Source organism: Protopterus annectens, chromosome 10.part0, assembly GCF_019279795.1.
Source record: "Protopterus annectens isolate FY-2018-M chromosome 10.part0, PAN1.0, whole genome shotgun sequence".
Classification (NCBI taxonomy): Eukaryota; Metazoa; Chordata; order Ceratodontiformes; family Protopteridae; genus Protopterus; species Protopterus annectens.
The window spans coordinates 168485336-168505713 of NC_056744.1; positions in this window are offsets into that span (position 1 = coordinate 168485336).

The following is a 20378-nucleotide window of genomic DNA, read 5'->3' on the forward strand; positions in this document are numbered from 1 at the left end:
TGTGAGTCATAAGAATAAATAGATGAAATAGAGCTGAATGTAAAGAGAAGTCCTAGATTCATGTTGGTATACTAGCAAAGTGGTTATATAGATATAAATGCTATGTGGTGAAAGCTTTCATTTTTTTATGTCCTATCTGTTTATTTGTTTGATCTAGCAGTTAGCACAGAGGATTAAAGCTCTGAGGTGTAAATGAGCCGTTTTCTATACCCAAGCTATATGCTTTGATTCTTTCCAAACTTTGTATGTGTACTGCATAACTGAGCAAGTCAGTTAACCGGAAAATGCTCATATGTCACTTCCCTTGCTAGTTAATACATTCTAAAATTGTAGTGTACACAATTATCTTTTCTTTTGACTCTCTTATGTTTTCAGTAGGCCTTCCAAGATTAATACTGTAATGCAAACAAATGCAACATATGGCCTTAAATATAAAATAGCACACTGGTATTTGCAGATAGAATCCTAATGCAACACTTCACAGTATAGTGTTGTAATAATTATGCAAGGTAAATATATTACGGTCATGCGCAAGCATCTGGGTGTAACAAAATGTAATAGACTATCATATGTAATAACATGGCCACACAACACAAATGTCACTGTGATGTCTGTAAACAGCATACATTTATAATATAGTGCTGAGGTAATTATATTAAAAAAAAATATGCATATGAAATTCTACTAGGCTATACTCTGTACAAATATGAATCATTGAGGAAAAGGCAGGTGTGTGGCATATCATCCTTCACTGTCAAGTGTCTGTTACAGTGTAGCCTTAGAAATGGCCACCACTCCATGAATAATGACAGAAATTAACATGTGCTCCAGTTCACTGGAGTCCATTTTTATCAGTAGGGGTTTTATGCTGTATGTTCTTCCATTTTTTTGTTTGTACCCTTGAGGTATATTGTGATACATTTTCTTCCTCTGGTAACCTGTATTAGCTTTCAGACTCTTGCCTGAAACATAAGCACTACACTGAAAGGCTATCAGAAATTTCCATTATGAAATTTAACAAGTCCTATGAAGCACATTTAAAATGCAATCATATGGCAGCAGTATCAGCTGTAGCTTATTCAAGAATGCATCTGTTGTTTGTTCACATGTGCAGTTGTACCATGGCCTTTGGTATTTTGAAAAGGCTCAAACTCCATATATTAGGTGGCATTGATCACAGTTATTTCCTTGTGAATTGCATTCCAATCTAAGTTGCATCAGTAGAAGTCAAAGATAAAGAATACATAAATGATTCAGTGACACCATAGCTGGCAGTACATGGGTGGCACATCTAGAATTAATATGTCATCCAGAAATGTGTTGGCCATATTTACATGATGCTTGCAGAGTAAAGGCAGAGCAGCTCAGGAGGCTAGAGGTGATGGAGATGAAGTTACTTTGATGGGTGGTAGGATGCACAGTGTGGGGCAGACAAAGGAATGATGATGTAAGAGCAGAAGCTAAAGTAGTTCCAAATGCAGAAAAGGTCAAAGAGAATATATTACAGTGGGTTCAGACATATGCACAGAAAAATTTGAAGCCAATCTGATGAAGTAGACTAGGGACAGACAGGAAGATGGCAAGAAGAAACAAAGGCATCAAGAAAGAGGAGGATGGATTGTGTGAGAGAAAACCTGGGACAGTAAGGCATGAGTGCCGAAGAAGGTAGGAGAGTGGCATTGAATAGAGAGAGATGGTGACAGTTGATATGACACCCCATCCCCATGTAGAAAATGGGAAACAGGAGGTAGATGATGATGATGATGACTGTACAACAACTAATGAATGACTTTCTTCCCTTTTATTTATACAATTTCCATTTATGTATAGTGGGGTGTATAAAAGCAGACCTGGACACAGCTGTCTAAGGATGTTGCTCTAGAATTTAATGCCCAGTGCTTGATGCAAAACCATACCTCATACTTTTTCTTGAGATTGATAGACCTCTATGTGCATTACATTCTACATAAAGCAAAACCATGATATTGAAGAAATATGAGCAAGAAGAAACTAATATGTTAGCAGAATTCTGTTTGAAAATAAAGTAGTAGTAGGTAACTCAGGATGTTTCCACCTGGGTGATGATAGAAGCAATAGAAATACAGAGACACTATATTAAGAGAAGGTTGCCTCTGTGAGCAGTTATTGTATGAGTGGAACAGACGTCATTGTTGTAAATTTATAAAATAATCATGATACTTGATGTGAGAGACAAATATAAATGCATTTCATGCATTAGCAGAATTCTGTTTGAAAATAAAGTAGTAGTAGGTAACTCAGGATGTTTCCACCTGGGTGATGATAGAAGCAATAGAAATACAGAGACACTATATTAAGAGAAGGTTGCCTCTGTGAGCAGTTATTGTATGAGTGGAACAGACGTCATTGTTGTAAATTTATAAAATAATCATGATACTTGATGTGAGAGACAAATATAAATGCATTTCATGCAGGCAATTAGAGCTAGCATTGATGCTTATTATGCAACTACAGGTTATGTCTGTCACAGCTGTGATATTTACTATGTGGTATTTTATGTACCTGGCCTTATCTGAATATTGATAACCTTGTTCATAGGTTTATAGGTAGGTACTAGGTTATTGGCCCTAGGGCCTATATAAGCCTAGCCAAAAAGGTATCCTGACTTTCCCCACCCAAGAAAATTATGTTCCTGTGCCCCTGTCGAGCAGAGCCACAGAGGTAATCCCTGTGGCTATTTCCCATCCAATCATCAAGATTTTTCTTGAACAGTGCTAATGAGGAGCTTTGTTTGATATAGATAAGTAGTTTGTTCTAGAGTATGGGAAGTCTCTGGGACAGGAATCTATCCCTCCAGCATGTTCTGTTTATTGTGGTGGCAAGGTTTAGGTCCTTAGAGCATGTAGCTCAGAGGGATTGGGATTTCTTTAAGTGGAGCATGTCTAACAGCTCTGGGTTTGACTTAGCTTTGTATGTTATGCAGAGATCGCCTTTGAATAGGCAATATGCGACAGACTAAAGTTGGAATTTTTTTGAGACGGTCTGTGTAATTTGAGGCTGGTAATCCTCTTTTTGAGATATTTCTGTAGCCTTTCCAGTTGTAGATGTCTTGTGAGGTACATACCAAAATGGGTATTGTATTCTATAATGGGTCTAATGAATGATGAGTAGAGGGGAACAATGACCTCCTTTTTCCTGGATGAGAAACCTTTTGTGATGAGGTGTGCCACGTAGAAGGATTTCCTGACTACTGTGGCGATGTGGTTATCAAAGAAGAGACTACTGTCTACCTGTGTCCCAAGGTCTTTTATCACACTTTCGGTGATAAGTAGACTGCCACCTATGTGGTAGTTCATGGGTACAGAGTTTTTACCAAAGGGGATGACAATGCACTTTTTGTCATTGAGCTTGAGGCCATGGCTTTGACACCAGGCATCTGTCTCAGTGAGGCCTTTTTGTAGGATGTCCACATCGTTAGGAGTTTCAGTTATAGCTCCTAGTTTGAAGTCATCTACAAACTTCATTAGCCAAAGAACTTCAGTGTTAGCCTGTACTTCAGAGAAGTAGATACAAAACAGGAGAGGACCCAGGACTGAACCCTGTGGTACTCCACTTGTCACTGGTTTGAAGTCAGGTTGGAGTCTGCTACTTTCACAGAGTGGGTTCTGTCAGTGAGCCAGTTGACAAACCATCTTGTGACATAGGGATTTATATCTAGTTTAGTGAGTTTATTTATAATTCCAGAGTGGGGGATGGTGTCAAAAGCCTTGAAGAGATCTAGATAGGCTGTGTGAACCACTCTACCCTTGTCTATGGCTTTGGTGACTGCTTCAAAGAAGTCTATCAAGTTTAGGAGACATGATCTGCTTTTACAAACCTGAATCGGGTGGGGGTCCAGAGTTTGGAGATTGCCAATGTCTTTGTTTATAAGTTCCATGATGATACATTCCATGGCCTTGCAGACCAGGCTCATCAGGCTAATGGGGCGGTAGTTTCCGGGGTCCGTGGTGGCTCCCCCTTTATGGAGTGGGATAACTGTGTGCCATTCAGTGGGCACAAAGCCTGAGGTGAGGCTATGATTGAACATGATGCTTTGATGGGATGTCAGTTTGTTCTGTAGTTCATGTAGTATGCAGCCTGGGATGTTGTCATGTCCCATGGATGCTGTGTTCTTGCCTTTGAAGAGTGTGGTTTTTACCTGCACAGCTGTGATTACAGGAACTTTGCATTCTTCCAGTATAGAAATGGGCCCTTTAGGGGGTGAGAGGGGGGTAAAGTTAGCACTGAACATATCTGCCAGGATGTTGGCAATATCAGTTGGTTCTGTATATTTAGTGCCATTGTGCTGTAACTCAGAGCAGATCTGAGTGTTGCCATTAAGATTCTTGACATAGCTATAGAATGCTATGTGGTTGTCTTTAGAATCAGTGACGATTTTGTTTTTGTAACTAGCTTTGGAGGATTTTATGAGGGATCTCAGCTTCTTACTGAAGCTGACCAGGGAGTTCTTCCAATCATGGGATTTTACTCTTTTTTGCAACAGTTTCTTTCTTCTGTTGTAGAGTTTGTTTATGGCAGGGGACTACTAGATTGGCTTCCTTTTTTTGGAGGATAGCATCTTGGTTCTGTTAGGGATAGCATGATCCATGTACTCGTGTAACTGCTTATAAAGTGCATTTGTGTAAGATTCAGCAGTCAAACCTCTATTGTCCATCTACATGGGTGCTGTGAAGTTTGCCTCTTCTGTCTTAAGAAGCGTGAAGTTGACTTTGGAGAAATTTTTTACAGTGGTTTCTCTAATGGGGGGTGGGGGAGGGATGTGGATGTCTATGGTGATTAGCTTGTGGTTGGATCTGACCAATGAGGAATTGACCTCTGGTGTGAAACACCGGTCGCCCATGTTGGTGATGACCAGGTCTAGGATATTGCTGCCCCTGGTGGGGTTGTGGATAAGTTGATCCAAGGCATTGGAATTTATGAATTCCAGAAAATGTTGAGCAAAAGAGTTGATACATGAGTAGTTTTCCCAGTTAATGGTGGGGTCGTTGAAATCGCCCATTATTAGGGTGTTGGTTGTACCCTAATATTTTCCAGTGTATCAAGAAATGAGGAGTGGGAATCCTGGGGCATGGTGGAAGATCTGTAGCAAGTTACAATTTGGATTGTGGTCTTGCCCAGAGTTAGTTGCACTTGGATAATCTCGGATGCATATGCTGAGCAACTAGCCTGGAGGTGTGAATATCCTTAATGAATATGGACATGCGTCTGCCTTTAGTGTTTCAGTCCAGGTTAGTTAGCCGAAATGCAGGGGTGCTCTTTGGAGCCTTGAACCAAGTTTCTGTCACTGCACAGATGTCGATGTTCTCCATTTTAAGGACTGCCTCGAGTGAGTGCATTTTGAGGTTTAGACTTCTAGCATTGAGTAGCATTATCCTCAGATTTTGCTTGCTTGTACCTGTTACAGTGGTGAATTTGTCATTTGAACCTTGCCTAAAAAAGGCACTATAGAGGTGGCAAGAGCCTTAGCCAATATCCGGAATCCCAAGGGCGACAGGTACAGGCCATCTCTGGCAAAGCATTGTGGTCTGTTGATCATGTCATCCCAGGCAGACAGATACTGGATCCCCTTAAAATGATGCCAGAAGCTTAGCCAATTGTTGAAGTCAATTATTTTGTCCTTGTACTGTGGTATCATTTTTGGATGATGGCAGGATGCTACTCAGGCCTAGGGTCATACCTGCCTGTGCTACAAGATCATAGAGCTCCTCCATGTCTCTTTTCATGTAGTCCAGGGTGGTATGTCTCAGGTCATTCACACCAACATGGACAATGACAGAGTCATATTTGTACTTGCTCTGGAGTGACCTGAGTGCGTGTGTTATGTGGTGGATCCTGGCACTCGACAGGCAGCTGACAGTAACTTTATCCTTGTTTAGCCTGGTGAGTGGAACATCGGTGTGCCTGACTATAGAGTCACCTATGACTAGAGTGTTGGGTACTCTATGCCTTATTGGCTGTGGTTGAGTGGCACACTGAGTTTGTGGGCTATGAGTCATTTGGGTTGTGTTGGGGGGGGGGTGAAAGTTGCTTGCGTTTTTGCTTTGGAGCTCTCTGTTGCTTGGGCAGATTTTTACTGAGAGCCACCATGAATGTAGGTGTGTGTTTTGTGTTTCTATGTATGTTTTGGGGGTGTAGGGTTTGAGGGACTACATGATAAGTGTGGTGTGGTGCAAGTGTTTACCTTCTCCTCTTAACTGTCTAGTCCAGTCTTGGGTAAAGAGAGGTTTGTTTCCAGTTTGGCTATATAAGTGCATCTCTCACAGGTTGTAGTGTTAGGTGGTATGAGGAGAAGGTTGTCTGTGTACATGAGGTAATTGCTGCATTGCACCAAAGTGTCCTGATTCATCAGGTAGACAGGAGAAAACACTGGGAGCTGACCCTTAGACATGCCTGGATATGTGCTTATTTATTAAGTACTAAAAACTGTTTTCTTCTAGACAAGTGAGGAAAGTTGAGTGATGTAGTAATTTGTAGCTTATTTAGTGCTTACAACGAGTTCTAAACAAGTGTTGAGCTCAAAGAAACAGATTTGAGTGCTAAATTTAAAAAAAAAAAAAAAATGGCTAGTTCTAAGGGAAAATTTGAAGAGCAGACTTTATGGCACCAGGAATAGTTTAACCCTAGCTAAGCAGTGATGCATAAAGTGTATTTTTTTTAATATAACAGTAGCAAATGAGCAAACTGATTTAAACAAGTTAACCAATTAACCAATAAAATGCTTAAAAATGAGCAACGTTCCAGTGGTCTTTGATCAGACAAGTTCTAATTGCACACTCCTGCCACTAGGGTGCAGGGGAACCTTCTCCAAAAAAAGATGGCCTGGATTAGTGCTCAAGTTATACAAATGAAGCTAGATTCAACTGGTCTGAATTTAGTCTACGCTACAGCAAGGGCAAACATAAGGATGAGGAAAAGTGCTTATTGTGTTTACCTTGTGAAGCATGAGCAATACATGCCTAGGTTTATGTATCACTGCACTGTGTCACTCCCAGTGACCATCTAAGTACAATAATATAATGACCGCTGCCATCACACTTTTCTGAAGTGTTTTATGGTAGTGAGGGCTCCCCTGCTTTAGATAATTCCTCATCCAAGAATGGCAAATATCTACAAAATTGCTTCTTTCATGGTTAAGGTCAGACATCTTAATGGATTTCTTCAGAACCAAGATTGTATGATTCACTTAATGTTTTGGTGCTGGATAACAGATAATATGGACATGTCTGTGCTGAACACATGATATGGCATGTATCGAGACAGGCAGACTTTCATAAAGGAATCACTGATATAGTGCATAGGATGTACACATATGTACACATATACAACTGTCTATAGATAATGTTGTTTCAGATATATGAAGGCTAAGGGATGGTATAGTGCTCCCACCCTCAGTATACGTTGGGTGTGCACACATATTGTTTTAATAATTAGTCGTGGCTATACATAGACATATGAAATTATTGCACAGAAGCTGTGCAGAAATACTGTCTGATGCACGTATTCAAGCTAACATATTGCACAGTAACACAAGGGATATATAACTCTCATGTAGCCTTATGCCATAATAAATTAGCACTCCACTGTGGTATTCAAAAGCTGAAAGCACAGCTGAGGAAGCACAAGGAAAGTTATCCCAAAATGATACACCAAAAGACGTGAAAAGGATGTAATAGGATTTTGAATAGATAAAAGCATACATAAATGTCATATTGCACTGCAGTTACCTCTAAGTAAAAAACATAATTTACAGTTTGCAGAATCACTGTAAGCTATGGTTATAATGATTATACTGTTCTTTAGATAGAATGTTCATAATAGCAATGATCATAATAGATGTCCATCTTAGTGAGTATACTTTTGCTGTTGTCTGCAGTATGTCTACTCTTTGCTGTTGTCTGCTTTGTTTTTTAAGATAAATGTCCTCAGCATATTGTTGAACCATGTGCTCTGCATTATGCTCAGGTTGTGGCTGAATAGGGTCTGTGTTCCAACCAACTCACCCAGTTAATTGACAGGCTCATAGGAAGATACTTGGCCTGCAGTCCAGCGGAGCATTGAGGAGCCTCTCTCACATTCTCAGCTGCCCCTAAGTACTGTTTGATTAAGTGACTTGTACAAGGACACACAATAGGCCAGCTCCAGGATTCTCTAGACTGTTAACAAAATTTATGGCCCAAAGTATAACGATTAGAAGTTGTCTGGGCCTTGCTGTAGTGCAAGAATATTTAAAATATCTGCAGTGCTCAACAGTGAGTGCCTGCAATTACTTTTATTCTTAAGCACTTTAACCTTTAGTCTAACCTTTACTACATGACTTGTCTTTCGGTTTCCCTGTATCTTAAACTTAGATTATTCAGTGGTGCTAACTTCTTCACTTTGTAAACAGACATTCATTTTAATACTTTTATAGCCATCATTTTTAGCTGTTATGCATTTTCTCCATGTAACATACTGCATAGTTAGATAAAAAATATATAGACAGCTCTGTGGAGCACTTTTTCCTTTGTTTGCTGCTCAAACACATGGGTGGTCTCATACGATCAAATATACACAACACATGTGTTTAGATGCATGTAAAATACTTTATCCACACCAAAATGTAGTCCTAGAAAGATCAACATAATAGTGAAAACAATGCATATAGTTCACCTCAGCAGTAAGATCATCTTAGTTATGGTGAAAGTATATATACTCTGATAAATTATGTCAGATAACTTGAAAAAATACATCCTTTATGCAATGCTATGCAGCACTAATTCAAATCATTGCTCATTTATATCATTTTGCACTTTCAAAAATGAATATTTAGAAGTTGAATGCTACTACCCTCACTAATTTTGTCATTTTGTGGGGCTGAATAAATGTCTCTTTAAATAAATTAGCAGCATGCACCACAGTATCCATACACTAAATTAGTGTCTCTGCAATTTTCAGGATAGTACCATGATGTTTCCTTAAGGTTAGATGTCAGAACCATGATGGGCCATCCCAAGAGACACTCTGTTTTGGGAATTTTATTGTCCCTTGCTGGATGTGCCTTGTTGTGCAGACTGCCATCGGACCTCTTAGCCATTAAATCAATATTACTTGGTACCCCAGGCCGTAGCCTCCCAGCCTTCTCAATAAATTGGTCTAGGAGTTTGCTTTAGGGGTTTCCATCCTTCTGTGGTTATGAACTATGACTTCAGTTCTTCTCCTCTGCTCATAGTGTTGAACATCAGTCTTTCTAATGATGCTGATCTTGATACTGCAAAGTATGTCTGAGGTAATCAAAATTCATCTTACTTAGTGTTTGCTAATAGCTGTCAGGTTGGATATTATGCCAAATGCATTGTCTGTTGTTTACAAATTACATTAAAGTAATGCTTCTTGCAGCAATATGGCAATATGACAGTATTATCATTTGCATTTTAATTACTGTCATGTCTGGATAAACTAGTTACTTTCACTTGGATATTGTTGGCTGAAGGTGTATTTGCAAACATAGGAGAAATGCTGAGTTAAGATACCTTTTGTGCCCATCTATAATTCATCCTTCATTTTTTCCACAAGCCCTGTTGGTCATTGCCTGCCATTTATAGAGTTGTGTTCAACTTTTATAATAGCAGATATTTGTTTTCTTTTTTCATTGGCACAAAATCTGTAACCAAATATATACACACACACACACACACACACACACACACACACACACACACACACACACACACACATATATATAAATATATATATATATATATATAAATAACAGTCCAAAACTGTCCACCACAAGGTAAGGTACAAAAACAAACAACAAAACTATAGTACCAATGGAGTCAGGAAGAACTGGAAATGAATCTTCAGTGTAGAATATTTAATAAATCCTTGTAAACCTGTTGCAGCAAAAATCCATGACAGCGAAAAAATATTTATATCACAGCATAAATTAAGCGCTTCCATCCGCTAATGCAGTGTTCACTAATCGAACTTCATCAGAATTATGATATATATATATATATATATATATATATATATATATATATATATATATATATATGTAGCTATCCAGTTTTCTTTACCCAGTAGCATCATATTCAATACATTCACTTATAAATGTAAATTCTATAAAAGCTTCTGCAGTGGTGCAGTATGTTTCTCAGGGAAAGCAAGCTCACATTTTTATTTTAAGTATTCTAGCATGTCTTCAGTCCTTGTCACTACTTAATAATAGCATGTACTTACATATGTTTATTTATTATTCCGCAGACAGACCAAAAGCCTAATATGATACTCCTTAATTAAATCATTTGAAATCTAGCCTGTAGTCTCTTTTAATTCTTTTTTCACATCTAGCCAATTGTTTGCTTTCTTAACCTATGACCTAGTCATATGCAGGGCATCAGTTCTACTTTCCTTACTATAATTAAAAAAGCAAAACATGCAGACTTTACCCATTATATTACCCTAATGTTGTATACATAACTGAAGCTCATCCACAATTCTCCGCCCAGTAAATGAATTTCCTTCTCTACTAGACCATATTATATCCTAATTAATGACTTAAGGGTATTCTTTAATTTCCTTTTTTCCCATACTCATTTAAGAATTTTGAAAATAAAGTGATAAACTGGATACAACACTAATCTTATTGTAGAGTTCCATCAAGCCCACATCCTTAAATAGATATATCACTGCTGATCAGGTAAGTAATACCTACTGTGCTGCTGAGATGATATTATTACTCATTCATGCATCATAGGACCAACCTGGTGAATTTCATTCTACATATTATATTTTTCTCTTAATTCATTCTAGATATGTGCCTTTTTTCCCTACAATCCTATCATCTTCCCAGCAAGACAGAAGAAACAATTAATACCACCAGTGACACTTCCTTTACATTTCCAGAGCCACAACTATGATCAATGGTGCAACAGTGAAGAACCAGCATTGATTTCTGAATCTGTAGCTGAAGATATCAATGACAATACTGCATTCTTGAGGTCAAGACTGAAGTGCAGGCTTTGTGTTTGGTAATTTATTGTAGTTAACTAGCAATATGCCAAGATCTATGTCAGCTTATCAAAAAAAACACATTGTTGAAACCCATATGGTTGAGACCATATGGTCGACGATGTAGTTAATTGAAAAACTGGTATAAATCTACACAGCATCCACCAATAACACAATGTTTTTACAGGTGGAAGCCCCCTACATGCCCCCATACCCCATGCTAATTATTTATGCCAACTCCAAGACTGCAGTACAGTGGGACACAAGGCAAATTGCCTGACCCCAACAGTACCATGATCTCAGTCAGAATGGTTCAGTTAATGTAATTCTTCATCATACGGATTTCGACAATTGTTTTCCTTCACCCAGTTGACATACACCCATCTGCTGGCCTGCTTGCATGAAATGCCAACTTGCTATACAATTTCCAGTTTCTGACAGAAAAGCTTGATTTCTTTTTCGTTTCTTTTCTATTTTTTTTTTTTATAGACAACTGAAATCTGAAGGGGAACATCACTTGAGCTAGCTACAGTTCTGGACATATCACCTTTTTACAGTTTGTACAAACGATTGCTTTCAGCATACTGCTAATTATTATAATGACATAAATGACATTTAATACACCAAGCTTTCCAAATTCTCAGCCAGTACTCAAAAAACAATGACATGCTACTGTATAAAGATAGACAGACAAATAGGCACAATCTCCAGTTTTATGATTCACTTTGCTGAAGCACTCATTTGTTTGTCTTGTCCAGTTCACTCTTCCTTCATATGCATTCCACCATATTGTAGTCTACTTCCTGTTTCTATTTTTACATTTCTCTGTTATGTTTCATGATATTTCTTCAAATTTGTAATTGTATCCAACTTGCATTTCATCCAGTATTCTGCCACTGCAGAATGTTTCAAGTTGCTGTATTATCTAGTCCAGGTGAACAGCATTCAGGGCACCGTCCTTAAGACTCCTGGCAATACTGTATACTATATAATACACAGAATATTTTTCTTATATATAAACACCACTCAACAATGAATATTGACTTGAAATAATTTGTCATAAATTAAGATACATTAATTTCCCACTTCAATGATCTGTTACTTTTATCATCACATTTCATTCAAATATATTTAATTTTGCCTGTCATGCATATAACTGCAAATGTTAAGGCTATGCAATCTGTGGTGGATCTTAAATTACAACAAATATCTTTTAATATGAAAAAATATTTGATTCTTTGTATTAACATTAAACTATAAACTTTGAAACCTACTGTCACTCCTATTAAATTTCTTTAGAACTTTTAAATGTCTTTTTGCATGTTACCATTTGGAAAAATATTCCCCCGGATTTACTATTCCTCCGTGCAGGACTAGCTTAGTCCTGAATGGAGGTGGCCATTTAGAAGCAGGACAGCAGCACGCCATGCATAATAATGAGGCGTGCTGCCTGAGCTCCCAGGCTTACATCGAGCGTGTAAGAGTGCAGGGGGTGTATCTGAGAGCAGAACTCTAAGAATAAACACGCCCCCACAAGGAAGCATAGCAGAAATGGGTATGAAATGAGTGAGACCTCTCACAGGTGACCGCATATCTCCACCAACAGTCCCCCTTGTGTACAACAGCAACAGTATACATAAATAAAGTGAACAAACCCTTTATTTTTTTTTAATCCGATTAAAGCTAACCGTAGGTGCGCGAGTGTGCCCATCGCTTAGCTACGGTTAATACAGCTTAAATGACTGAAGAGGATAACAAGTAAGATATATGCAAATGAAGCAGCCTCTCAATAGTGTAGTGGGCAGAGCATTCGCCTTACGAGCAGGCATTCCCAGTTTGAGTCCCACTGCAGCACATTCCATTTTCCATGGCAAAGCACATTATGAGCAATATTTATGTTGCATAACCCACTAAAAAACATATTTACATGAACTGGAGTACTGCAGTAAATGCACATGTGAGGTGTCAGTGTCATAATGAATAAGGCAATAGTAAGCAGGTTTAAACACAAATAAGCGGTAGTAAGCATATTTAAGTACTAGTAAGCAGGCTTAAGTCCATTTGCATGGCGGTAAGCAATGCCTTCATTGGTTAAGCAATTTATAAGCTAACTCTCTGTAAACAGATATAACACCAGGTTAGCAGTGCTTACCATCACGCAAACATGCTTACAACTGCTCAAAAGTGCCTTAATCACTCAGTAACCAATGGCCCTTATTCTGGCCACCAACAAGATAAACAACAATGCAGGTCTCGAACCAAGAATCCTATACACCATAGTCACAGTAGTTAACCACCAAGCCAGCACAGAAGTACAGTAAAGTGAGGTATCAGCAAGCAAGTCCTCACCATAGTAAAACCAAACTGAACCTGTGACAGGAATCAGTATACAGTCATATGTTCCATAACCCACTAGATAACATAAATATGTGAACTGGAGTACAGCAGTAAGCCCAGAAGTGAGGTGTAATTGTAATAGAGTGTTGAAGTCTCCAATAAAACACAAGGACCCCATAGAGTGTATGTACACATTAATCATGGATACCAGCAGATATATAAGATGTAATTAATAAGAAATCAATGCCAAAAAGAAAAAAATAATGCAAAGTCTAATGTAAGTAATGCTAAGCATTGCACAGGCCAGCTTAGGAGGTGTAAGCAATGTGTAGGCCAGCTAACTCAATGTGCCCAGTGTTATACCCCTTCAAACAATGCCAAGCTTCATTAAGCAGGTTTGCTCATAGCTTAGCCTTTTCAAAAACTGACTAATCATGGAAAAGTGCGGGAAAATGGCCCTACTTAAACCCAAGAGGTGGGAATACATCTCATAACTGGTTGTAGCTTCCCCTTGCAGGCAGTATGGCAGTAAGGGGAGAAGATGTGCGCTTCCGGGTGCAGTGCTGGTGCATCCAGGAGTCCAAGGTCATGGCAGGACTCCTAGTTAAAGACCATGCTGAGAGACTGCAAGGCAGGGCCAATACCAGGGCTCCAAATATAAGGCAGAGGCCAGGGACCATCTCGCCCGTGACCTCACTAGTGCCACTGGCATCCCCCGAACTGGTGACCTGAAGCGGCATAAGGGGGACCTCTTGGAGGAGTGGCTCCAGGAGGCAAGAGCGACAGGGGATGTTCCAGTTGTGTGTAGGTATCACCTCAGTATGTGTTTTGCCAGCTCAGGTATATCATGGATAGGTATGGCTAAATATTCCACTTATGTCCCCCACAGCTGCAATGGAGCAGGTCACGACAAGGTTGTGATGTGAGGCAGGTCAGTAATACTCATGCATTTACTGTCATAGGAAATAAAAATAAAAGTAGTAGTAAATTAATTGCTTGTATAAAACCTGTATTGTTCAAGGCAAGTACTGCATACACTAGAAAATATGGCAGGAAAAGTCTCATATTGTTTGTAAGTCAATAAAAGTGTAATACCCTGACAAAACAGGTCTAACTGCTGGACTGCATGTGTATATCCTGGTATCATATGGTAATGTAGATATCCAATCATGTAATAGTACTAAAGTATTAAGCACTGTTACCCACACTGTGCACCATAAATTGAATGTGTAGAAATGCCTGCATATGACAGGTGTAATCCCCAGAGGCCATTTAGTACAACTGAGAGACACATAGTAAACAGGGAAAATGCAGACAACAAAATCTGAATAGCACATGCAGCTGAGATGTGAACTGTTGTTTTTTCAGCATACACAGCCACGGTTCAAATCCTGCCAGTGGTAGTAGTCTGCATATAGAATCATACCCCACAACTGTACAGATATGTCCAGAATGTCTAGTAAAGTGGCCCATATCTGTTGCCTATCAACCTGTCCCCCTGGGAAATTAGTGGGATGATCCCAGATGTAGAGTCAGCAAACAGGAAATACAACTGATTGACACACAGCTATGAGAACAAAGCTGGCACACTAGTAACTCCCCAATACTTTATGTGACAAAGAAGCCATGTATGCCCCATTTACACCCCAACTTGCTGTGGTTAGAGTGTGTACAGTAACAGAGTGACATGTATGTGCATAATAGTAATGTGGAATCTGGTACTGTGTGTGGGAACATTCAGGTTGTGCTAATAAGCATTCTTCCCACAGGTCTGTCAGATACCAACACTGTGCCCAGAAATACAAGCATGATAAGCTCTGAATAATGAGGTATTACACATCACTGTCACCCACACTGTCTAACAACATATAACTGTCTAAGAAATCTGTATATGAGTGTTGTAATACAAGGTCAGAATGCAGGAGCACAGGGGATTAATAAGACAGAAAACAAATAGGAGATATACAGCAATATATATATATATATAGCAGACACAACTGTGATGGACAGTGTTTAAGTTGTAGCAGACACAGCCATGGTCTGAATCCTGGGAGTTGAATTAGGCTGCATACAGATTCATATCCCACAACTGTACAGATGAGGCCAGAATGTCCAGTATATGTGCCCATATCTGCTGCCTGTCCCTCTGTCCCCCTGGTAAGTCTGTGAGATGATCCCAGATGTTTAGCCAGCAAACAGGGAATACAAGTGATTGTCAAATATCATGAGAACACAACTGTCCCTGTAGCAACCCCCTAAACTGTTAGGAGAGTAATATTTCAAGTATGTCCTATCTACACTGCAATATTGTCAAGCTGTGACCAGAGTGTGTACAGTAACATAGTGAGGGTTATGTGCATAATACTAATGTGTAATCTGTAACTTTGTGTGGCAACAGTCAGGTAGTGCTAACAAACATTGCTCCCACAGGTACGTTGGATACGAACACTGTGCTGAGAAATACAGAACATTATAACTTGTACTGGTACTATTCACTCTGGTATTGTAGGGAATTGTGAGTGCTGCAGTTTCTCTGAATAATAAAGTATCACTGGTCACTGTCGCCTACACTGTGCTACATAATATAACTGTGTAGGAAAGCATGTATATGTGTGTCAGGTCACTAAAGGTAGAAGATGGCAATATTCTAGATATGTCCCGGCACACCAGCATATGGTCAACACATGTCCAGAGTCTGTGCCAAAAGAGTTGGAAAAAAAATCTGGCCTCATACATAGCTGTCCATTTTGCACGTGTCCACTGGTCACATGTAATCCGGTCTAACTGGCATCACAACTTATTATTGTTGTTCTCACCCCTCTCCCAGGGGTTTGATTGTCTAAATCTACCTCCAAATTCAGTGTACATGCACAGCTGTTGCTGTAGAAGAAATGGGCAGCTATGGACCTTCCCTACACATTTCCTGCACATCCCTGGCTATTTTCCCTGCCGTCTTTCCCTCATTGTGCCCCTTTTTTCACCACTTTCCTATCAACCCCCTTTTCTTTTCTTTTAAAGAAATTAGCATGGGGTAAGCAGGAGTAAGGACTTTTATGCAGGTTTAAGCCTGTTTGGGGGGAAGTAAGCAATGCCTACACAGGTTAAGCAACGCAGAAGCTAACAGAATATAAGTAACTGTAACTGGAAGTTAGCAGTGCTTACTGTCATGCAAACCCACTTACAACTGCTTTAAAGTGCCTTACCCACTCTGTATTTGACAGCCCTTGTCCTGCCCAGCAAACAAATTAACACCCCTTGCAGGTCTTGAGCCTAGGACCCTTTACGCTGAAGTCACAGCACTTAACTATTACGCCATGACCACTGTGAAGATTGCTGTTGTTTTACCAATATAGATGTCAATAAACATACTGAGTAGTATTGAACATTTGCCTGTAGTTCTTAAATTGTGCAGTCCTTGTTATTAATATGACTGTTCATAGGTTTATAGGTTGGTACTAGGGCCTATACAAGCCTAGCCATAACAATTCCCTGGCTATTACTTCCCTGGTCCCCTGTCTAATGGGGTGATTGACATGATCCCTGGGGTGAATTTCCTATCTCCCATCCAATCGTCAAGGTTCTTTTTGAAGCAGGCCAAAGAGGCGCTCAGCTTGACATGTATGGGCAGTCTATTCCAGAGTATGGGGAGTCTCTGGGTCAGGAACCTATCCCTCCAGCATGTTTTGTTCATTGTGATGACCAGGTTTAGATCCCTGGAGCATGTGGCTCTGAGGGATTGGGATTTCTTTAAGTGTAGCATGTCCAACAGCTCTGGTTTGACATGTGACAGAGTATAGCTGGAGTTTTTTTAGATGGTCAGCATAGGGCATCTGCTTTAGTCTTGTGATTCTTTTAGTGAGGTATTTCTGTGGCCTTTCCAGTTGTTGCAGATGTCTTGTGAGGTACATGCCAAAAGGGGTATTGTACTCTATAATGGGTCCAATGAAGGATGAGTACAGTGGGACAATGACCTCCTTTTTTTCTGGATGAAAAGCCCTTAATGATGAGGTGTGCCACACAGAAGTATTTCCTGACTGTTATGGCAATGTGGTTATCGAAGGTGAGACCACTATCCACTTGTGTTCCTAAGTCCCTTACCACACTTTCGGTGTTTAGTGTACTGCCACTTATGTGGTAATTCATGAGTACATGGTTTTTCCTAAAGGGGATAACTATACATTTCTTGGTATTGAGCTTGAGCCCATGGCTCTGGCACCAAGCATCTGTTTCTGTAAGGCCATTTTGCAGAATATCCACATAATTTCGGGATTCAATAATGGCTCCCAGTTCACAGTAATCTGCAAACTTTGTTAGCCAGAGTCCCTTAGTGCTGGCCTGTACTTCAGAGAAGTAGATGCCAAACAAGAGCGGTCGCAGGACTAAACCTTGAGGTACTCCGCTTGTCACTTGTCTGGAGCTGGATTTTGAGTCGGCTACTTTTACACTGTGGGTTCTGTCAGTAAGCCAGTTGGCAACCCATCGAGTGATGTAGGGGATTAATGCCCAGCTTAGTAAGTTTATCTATGATTCTAGAGTGGGGGATGGTGTTGAAGGCCTTGACGAGGTCCAGATAGGCTGTATGGACCACCTTGTCCTCATCCTCGACTCTGGATACTGATTCGAAGAAGTGAATCAGGTTGAGGAGACAAGATCTGCCATTTACAAAACCAAACTGGGTGGGGTCCAGTGTTTGAAGGTTGCCAATGTCTTTGTTTATAAGTTCCATGATAATGCATTCCATGGCTTTGCAGATCAGGCTTGTCAGATTGATGGGATGATAGTTCCCGGGATCCAAGATGGATCCCCCCCTTGTGGAGTGGTTTAACTGTAGCTGTGCGCCATTCATTGGGCACAAAGCCTGAGGTGAGGCTATGATTAAACATGACACTTAGGTGAGGTGCCAGTTCAATTTGTAGTTCAAGTAGTACACAGCCTGGGATGTCATCTGGTCCCATGAATGCTGTATTCTTAGCTTTGGAGAGTGCATTTTTTACCTGTGTAGCTGTGATTACCGGAATTTGGCAATCTTTTGGTATTGAGTTGGACCCTTTAGAGGGTGAGAGGGAGGTGAACTTGGCACTGACTCGATCTGCCAGGATACTGGCAATATCCTTGGGATCAGTATATTTAATGCCATTCTGTTGCAACGCATAACAGATCTGAGCATTTCCATTTTGATTCTTGACATAACTCTAGAATGCCTTGTGGTTGTCCTTGGAATCTTTGGCAATTTTATTTTCTTAACTAGCTTTGGAGGATTTTATGAAGGATCTCAGCTTCTTACTGAGGCTGATAAGGAAGCATTTTGCATCCTGGGATTTTCCCCTTTTCTGCAACAGTTTCTTCCTTCTGTTGTATAGTTTGTTTATAGCAGGAGACCACCAACGAGTATATCTATGTACATATACATACCCATCTATATCTGTCGATATGTGTATGTGTAATTATCTATATAGATATCTGGATAGCTATATGTACGTATATTTTCACCATATGCCCTGAACATGGAGTGTAGCCCTACCTCAGCCCATATAGTCCCAACTTTGTAGTGCAAGGGGATGTCAGGTATGTATAGCAGGTATATTAGTAGACTATTGCTACTGTAATAGGGATTGTCTTCACAGACATGGTGTGTGTGGGAGGTCACATTTGCTTTTCACATGTGTGCCATTGGCTACTGACAGAAATCCTAAGGACATCATAGTATAGTACTGCTGCTAGCACATAATGCTCCTGTGGTCTACAGCAGAGATACTGGCCAATATATGTGGACATTCTGACACACTCTGTACAGTCCAGAGGTATACACAGAACCCCTTAGTGCAAAACAAGTGGACCAATCCTGACAATATGGATGTTAACAGCCATGTAGATGGGTATAACACATAATGGCTGGTATACATTTGCACCCATAGGTTATGCATTATGGGTATAACACATAAGGACTGGCATACATTTGCCCCCATAGGTTATGCTTTCACACACCCCTGTCCTGACACATAATAACTGCTGGTACAGAGGTGCCATGGCCACATACTACCCACTAGATATTGACATACATCTGTACAGCATTCCACTGCTCTGTCTGACATACATGACTGTTAAGGGAGGCCTGGTAGCAGTACATGTGGCAAGTATCTGGACATGACATCTCACTGGGTAAGTACACTAAGCTGTCTATCAAAGTACAAAACGGCTTGAGGGTAAGGTTAGGTGCAAAAGAAAATAAACTGAAAGAAATATAATTGCATTCAACTTACACAACCAAAAACTTTTAATAGATCAAAACAAAAAACACAGAGTAAGCGCTTTCGTGACCACAAACTGTGGCTTCATCAGACAACTGAAAACTGAGATGTAGCATCATTATATACACCATTAATTATACCATTAATTGGTCAGTTGATGTGATCAAATGAGAACATAGTAAAATTTTTTAAAGAAACATTATTAAAATATTAAAACCCATAGTACAACAATATGCATAAGAAATCTAAAAACATTTAAATACACTCTTTAGTTAAATGAACTAAAAGAATCAGTATTTGAGGCATCTTAGTTTTAAAAAAGGTTTTACAGAGAAGGCACCATTCAGGCCCGGAAATCTCTCTGCATTTAGTAAGAGAATCCATTTTTGTTCAGCTGCCTCAGTGATGCTATCTATGTCTCCTCCTCGAGGATTAGCATCTATAACTTGAATAACAAAGAACCTGAAGGTGTGTGAGGGATCTGTTTGCATGACATGACTTGCTAATGCATTATCCTCTTCCTGATTTCTGATATCCCTGATGTGTTCCAATATCCTGTCCTTCAATAACCTATTAGTTTCCCTTACATTTCCTTATATTTCTTTCAAGTACACTAAGCTGCTAGGCATGTAACAACGCACTATACGGGCTACAGGCAGACTGGCTCAACAGTGGCCTACATCTCCTATGGGGGAATGCACATGTACCTGCATATATAGCAGACTCTATAGGCATGTCACAGCACAGGGTAAGATACACCTG